Source organism: Mya arenaria, chromosome 1 (genome assembly GCF_026914265.1).
Source record: "Mya arenaria isolate MELC-2E11 chromosome 1, ASM2691426v1".
Lineage (NCBI taxonomy): Eukaryota > Metazoa > Mollusca > Bivalvia > Myida > Myidae > Mya > Mya arenaria.
Window position 1 is genome coordinate 57,974,978 of NC_069122.1, and position 8,094 is coordinate 57,983,071.

Below are 8,094 nucleotides of genomic sequence, written 5' to 3' on the forward strand. Positions count from 1 at the left end.
TTTAATAGCTGATTGGAAAACGCACACATATTAAATGATTGGTGAGAGCTAAAAGATTTACTGAGATCTTCTCTCGTTTCATAAGGTAGAAATATCGTGTTTTCTGTACCTGTCTTTCAAATTCAACTCGGAATCCTTTATAAGAACCATTGTTTTCCACATTAATCCATCCTTTTTGGTATTTTAAAACAATTGTATAAACTGTGGATAATCTAATTTGGAAGTAAGAGTGCATCTTTAAGAATACAACTATCATGTACAGCTAATGAAATTGCAGATAGACAATCATTAAGTACTAGGTTTATCATTAAGAATATCAACTTTCGCGGGTGTTTAATAGGTCCGCCCACCACCACTCATCCGATACACACTCCCTGTGTCAGATTATGTGTTGACCATGTATCAGCCAATGAGGTTGTATTCCAAGTCAGTTAGATGACCAGAATTAAAATCACAGAAGAGAGACTAATTATGGTTAATTCTCAATCCTGTGATTTACTCACTGTTTGTGCATTTCACCACTCTTTATTTTGCATGTATGTTATGCATTTCTGTAGCTCAAATGCTTATTTACATTTTTGAATATATTCTGCAATAAATACTGGTTAAACCAATCAAAATCTAAATGATAAAGAAAGGCTAGTTCGCTACGCTCACTCGTGCCATTCTCAATCGCTAACATTTTAATTCATGATCTAACTGTTACTGAAACAGATCATGAGCATATTTAAAATGATGACATCATTCAACCAGGTGTTACGTCACCACTTTGAAGAAAGCAAATTTTCATAAAAGTATAGTGTTTATGTTGTGATTCGTACTGGATATCATCTCAGTATTCATTCTGCTAATAAACGGAATTAAACTTTTCGCATAGAAGTAGCTTCTATATTATTTTAAAATCGTCGGGTTCAGAAATACATGTAAAGCGGGAAATATAATTGCTTTGTCAGTTTATAGTATTCGGCTCATCTTCAGTGCAAGTAAAAAAGGTAGGTCGATTTTGTTTTTTATTACAGAAAAAATGCAGTCGTCATCATATAATACAAATTTTTATTTAACTCGTCCATGAAATATGTTAGTAAGCCAAAGGCATACTTACAAGTCGTCGACTAAAATTGTACACGTAGTATATGACAAATAATGACTGATCCTATACATAATTTATATATTCCACAGATTAATAATAGTTTGATCAAATATGTAACAGTGAACTTCTTAACGCCGGGGCATTGGCACAGGCAATATGTTTTAATGTGACAATGGTTGATCATAATGCAAAACGGGTTATGCGGATTACTTGCTAAAATATGGAACATGCTGAATAGTTAGCGGCGACACCGATCCAATGTTGCCGTGACGCCGTCGTCAACCGCGTAGTCTATCAGAGTGCGAATTAGTTTATTTGTGGGTCGGATTCCTGAATTGTTAGGGTAGTCAGGCTCATTGCACATAAACCATGCCTTAGTTGTACATACATTGAGAAAAATTGTTTATGTAAGACCAAGCATGCATTTTAAAATGTATTGAAAAACTAAAGTCTCAAATAAATTTCTGTTTCTTGCGTTACTGGTGTTAATTAGTCTATAACAGCTCATACATATATTTTGTATTTATATACATTAATATTCATCCACTATGAACAACCTGGTGTTCTGTATTATCTGACATGTTCACTTCATATATTCTAGTGTGTTTTGATGCTATGATTGGTACGCGTCAAATAAAGTTCTACTCTATTTTATTTCTGTTCCAACACTCACCCAGGACTGATGGACATTCGAGAGGTGTCAGGTTCTAAGTTATGCCCTAAAAGAGGAGTCACCATTCAAAATGGCTAATCGATCAATATTTTTGTCGTCTTTGTCATCCTAATAATGACAGACTACAACTAAAACTATCTGAATGCCTCTTTTGAATTGTCAGTGCGCATCATTTGGCTGCAAATCTTTTGTTCACTTCAGGTTATGAAGTATTACAATACACTGTCATTAACGGTCGTAAAGTATGGTAATCAATCGGTGTTTGATGACACATTATACCATTTAAGGAATGAATTGCGGGGTGGATGTCATTATCGGGGTATGAACGCAATTGGGTTGTTCAATGTGTGTGGAGTCCGAAGGACTCCACGCGTACTTTGACCAACCCAATTGCGTTCATATCCCCGATAATGACATCTACCCCGCAATTCTTTCCTTATGTTTACACCAATAGTTCATTATTTCATTCAAGAATTGTTAAAAAAAATCTTCATTTCATTTAAGAAAACCTTTAAGTAATCCGTTCTTACCCATTCTGTAAATAGAACGACCCGACTATAACCGGAAACATTTTTTTATAATGACGTCACAATAACTCGGGAAAAGATCAACCACTTGAAATCACTTTTAAACGTAAAATTGAACTACTTCTGGTACCATTACATTTAAAATATAATAAACTAACACTTTTTAAAAATGTTGATCTATATTTTACGGGACCTGCAGACACAATACAACCCATAACAAGATCAATAGCTTTCATGTATATTTTTATGCAATAAATTACGATCCGAACATATCCGAAGAAGTTGCGTTCATCGATTGATGAACGCAATTGCTGAAAGGCAGTTCATTTAAGGAATGGAAGTTGAGGTGTAAATATATATACATGAACATATATAACACTAAGTAACCAGTCGTGACAACTATGTTAATGAATCATCAAAGTACCATTTATCAGAAAATGTATGTGTTTTGAAGTCATCTGGAACTAATTTAAATAGTTTCTATACGTTTCTGTTGAATTAATTACACATTTATTACTTAGAAATAGTGACACATAGCTTTGTGTAAAGTCACTAAGAAGTGTCAAATAGATTAATAATGATTAGATTGCAATAAAGTCAAAAGAAGCATTATACTTTGCATAAATTAGCCGAGAACTTTGCATTAATAATCTGTAATGTATTACATAGGGGCTGACTGTAATTAAGACACTCATTCCATCCCCATTATCACCTGGTTGTAAATTTTAGGGAGGGTTTCAAACGATTTTAAATGGACATTTTCAACGAGCTTTTTATACGGCCGTTCATAGAACAGGACGTATTTTAGTTTCAACATCATACTGGCAAACGGGTGAGCGGACGAACGGGCGGCATCCAGTATATTGTCCGATCAATAACTATAGAAGCACTTTAGGCCACTCATCACCTGAATTCGTCAGAATATGTATGGGCAGAATAATCCGGCCTTGATCGATAACCAACGTCACTCTAGAAATATGACTCCTCGAATTGGAAAGAACTTTATTTAGTGTCCTCTATGGGTAATGTATGTAACTATTACCAAACTTGGCTTCCTTAAAATCAGATGGTCATATTTTGCGACAGGTGGCGCTCTTATTACAAAGATATTATTCCTTGCAGGAAACATATGTAACAATTTCTAAATAAATATCGTTTGACTGACTGACTGAAATAAATAAATATAAAGCTGACGTATCGTGCAATTGTCTTCTCGAATTTGGTAAATTTTTGGCCAACTGAATTTACACTGACTTCCTGTGAAATGAACAAAGATGAACTGGATATAATTGAAAATTTCATTTGTCATTGTAAAATGAAAGTTGGAATCTTATTGTACACCATTGTAATTATTGTAAAGTGAAACTAGAAATCTCCTTGACCAATGTAAATAAAATCAAATAAAAAAGGAGTATCGAATAAAATATCGAATACGATCTTTTAAGCTCTGTAGTTGTTTAAAAGTCTGAGATATTTATTTTTTGCAATCGATTTTCCTGTAAAAGTAAGACAAATGTGTATTGAGGCTTATAACAACGAGAAGGAGCCGCTGGTTAGCCACAACCGAGTAAGATTTTAAAGATTTTTATCTTTTTAAAGATATTTTTGTTGTGACTTGACTGGTCATCTTAGATACAGTTTACTGGCGGTAATTCCATCTCTTATCGATCGTATTTGGTCTGTTTATGGTGTCTGTTACTCTCGTTCAGTGTTGCTTGGGCCCGTACCCTGTGACTCTAAAAGCTGCACGCTCACTGATTGGCCGTTTTGACAACATTTTTATTTTTATTTTTTTGTCTTGGAACGAGCCAATATTTTGCAAAAATGCATGGTAACCAGTTATATAAAACTGCTGACAAAAATCAGATCGCAAGTTTTCATATCTATGTTAAAAGGGATGTTTTATGCGTTGGTAACGCTTAAAGCCATAACATAAAACATTAATTTTCCTACGTAAATATGAAAACCTGCCATCTAATCTTTTGTCAGTAATCTTATATTACTGGTTTTAAGACATTTATGCAAAAAATTGGCTCATTCCAAGACAAAAAAAATATCAAAGTTGTCCACACGGTCAGTCTGTGAGAGAGCAGCTTTAACAGGTTTATATTTGCATGTTTGAATAGTGGGCTTGTATCAGAAGTTCCCATTGTATTATTGTAAAATGCACAATTTAATTTATGACACTTTCGTAACAATTATTTATGTAACGATACTTGTACGCTTGTCGGCACGCGGGTCACTTTGTGTAGTATAAACGTCAACGTCCCGTACAAGGCTGTGATTTATGATACAACATTTCTGAACATGAAATGACAATTAAGTTTTAATTGATTGAAGAAGAGAAACAATGTATTCAAATTAAAAGGTGTGGCACACATACTCCCCGTAGAGGCTAACACCAAATGATCTTTAATCAAACTTGCTAGACGTTTAAGTATGGTGAAAATATAATTGCTAATTGATTGTGTCAGATTGTGACAGTTGTAAACCCTCAGTCGTAAAAAAAACTAGCTATGTTAACGTTAGTTGGTTGGTATTGCGAAATGTTGAATAATTTTATCCATCGAAATACATTATAATGATTATGCATTTGCACGAAATTGAAAAAAATACGCATACAAAGTTGTGCTTCGGAACGGATATATACTAGAAAGCCCCGAGTTCTTGTGAACTCGTGTTAACAGATCACAGATAATTCCAAGGCGGTATCCCATCATTTGTCGGTAACATTTTTTTGATGCGCGTGAGGTCTGTGCCCTGTGCCTCTTAATAGTGTTTACTTTTAAATGTTCAACCACTGGGGTTGGCTGTAAAGCTGGAAGAGTTTATCATGTTATATAACGATGAAATGGACGGATGTGTTCTGAATTCGGCCAGCCCTGCAGTACAGTTTACAATTAGATCTTATTTGATGAGGCTTGATGAGGTCTTGTTTCAACAATGTCATTAGGAATATAAGATAGTTTAAAAAACACAACAACATCAATTATTATTTTTCAAAAGGCTACATCCTCGCAACATTGAAAACTACTTTGTTTTATATTGACGCAAACTGTTTTTTTTTTAAATACTGTTCACCTGACACGTGACTGTTTATACTATAATTTGATATGCTGCTGTATTGTATTGTTAATAATTTGAACTGTGTAAATTATGTATAATGTTGATATTCTATGTAAAAGTCTTAAATAAACAAGTTTGTATGTTTGCCTGTCTGTCAAAGGACTCGTTCTAGTATAGTGTCAGACATCGAAACAAATACCTTCGTGTAAAATGGAGACAAAATGACTGTTTCAATGATAAAACTCGCGTACACAATGTTTCAAATAAGAGTTCTGTGTTTAATACTTCTCAAAATATACGACATACAATGCCCAATTTTGACAAAAACCCCTATTAAAGCTATTGGCAATTTAATTATTTTAAACACTTTTGCAGTTGATGTTTGGTGGCTGTTTGTAAAAGTACTCAACACAACTCACACTTACCGATAAAACACAAATAAAACCTGTCCTATCGTCTGCGCTTGAATTACAACGGAGCTGCCACGTATAATGTCGTCATGGAGTTATGAACTGTTTCATAATATTTAATAGGAGTAAAGACATAAACTGTCCTCTTTAATTGTTGAAGCTCAGTGAACTTGTCAAAATGTGTCATTTTCCCCTTGATATACACCAACTGTGGTATGCATTCATTGTTTAAGGTAACGTTGGTATTTATTTAAACGCAAGCAACGCATAACCTTTTTTTTGTTTGCATCCTAGTAGAAAGTTGACAGGGCAGCAGAAGTATGCCCAATTTGGAAAACTTTGTCTGATATATAAATCATGATGCGCCTCAGCAATACTGCACAACTCACCATTGTAGTTTTCATTGCACTTGGATTTTAGGTATTTCCTCATTTTTTCAGTTAGAACTTCATAATAAGCTTAAATTTGCAGAAAATGATTAACGATGAAAACCAAATAAAATACACAATAAAGGTGAAGTTTCTTCAATGTCATATTCATATACATATTCATGGCGTCATAACCTAATGAAGCCCTCAAAATAATTAATTTATATCAAATTTCAAATGGGCGTGAGCAAGCGTCGGGAGTTATATTTACTCGCGATGGAATGATTATTTCAACTTTAACGCTTCAATATAAGTCTTTTTTTTAAAAAAGTTTTTTTTTCTCTTGTTTTTTTTTCATGGAAATATCTTTGCATAAACCTTCATTAAATATTAAACTTAGCTCGACTGGAAAAAAATGGAGCCTTAGTTGTCGTTCGTGTTGAAGTCGTAATAAAACCTTAAACGGTCGTAACTAAAAATACCTTTCAAAATATCAAAAGGAAGCTAAGTACAAATGTAGGCAGAGTATGCACATGTATTGCAATGCCTTTGAGTTCGACTTAGATAATTGTTGATGTCCCTTTTTCTAATGACAAACAACTCTGTCAGCCTTGGTGTTCGCTCTACAACGCTCTTGTTTTTTCTTCACATCATTTATCATCTTTACTATTTCTAATCCTAAGATAAGGTTTCTTCTTTTGTGTGGACGTGTGTCGAATAACGAATACACGCTGAGCGTGTTAATGCTCTACGCAAATTGCGTTGCTACTGATGGTAACTGACTGAATTGGAATCCGGGAAAAAAATTATTGGCAAAGCAATCCAAATCGAATGCTATTTCAAAAAGCTACATTCTGCATTCTAGATTAAATCTCTACGTCTTGCTGCGCTAAATAGTTCGAAATGGTAAAGACAAATTTCATTCCAATATTATATTGAGGAAACTGTTGGAAAGTCTTTGCAATGTTTAACACATCGAAATCAATGTAAATACCGGTAGACAACAGTCGATTTGCATGTCCACAATACATTATATTTGGTATTCTAAAGTATAGGTTTTTAAAAGATTTTCGTACAACACATATGTATTTTTAGAAACCATTTTTGAAAGTGTAAAAGGCTAAATATCAAGGCTTTATTAAGGCCTTTTTGTTTTTGTGTTCTATGTCCTTGACGTTTACGGGGTTTATGTTTAAATTTTTGGCTACTGCGCTTGTTTCTGTAGTTTTTCATATAAATATCTAGATTGTATTGATGGACAATCATCGCGCTGTCAGCCTGGAAATAACCTGCCAACATTTTTACTTTTGCATTGCAGGCTATGGAAATGAGATTTAGTGGTCACTTGAGTTAAGCTGTCTTGAATTGATTGAGTTAATTAGTTAAACTAATAAAAATGCACTCTGTCAAATGTCAACGCCACCCAGCACGTCTAACCCTTTATGTTTATAATTTTTGTAGTGAAAACAATCCATTTTTAGTGATTTTTTCCATAATGCATAAAACGTTCTATTCAAAGAAATGATGTTTTTTAGTTATATAGGGAAATCCGAATCAATACCTAACAACATTTCTCATAGCAATTCCTCATACAGCCAAATGAACTTTCATTTAGAGAGTGAATTTTTATTTAGTTCTTACACCAACACTTTAACATTAAATAGACTAATTGAGACAAGTTTAAATGTTAACTTTATTTTACAGCTTTTTTCCAGAATGCTCTCTTTTAAATACATCAGCATATAAATAATTATGCAAGTAAAAGATTGTTATTAAAGAAACGAGTTACATACCTTAAAATAAATATCTAGAATAAATGGATTTTTAGTCCGAAAAACGTGTACTTTCCTGTCCTTCGTGTTTCGAAAACTGAATCTTTTAAATATCTTGTCTTTCGTTTTATTTTGGAGTTGATTAATCGTTGGTTAATCGTTGTTCATCAGCCGTGTCCCATTACTCA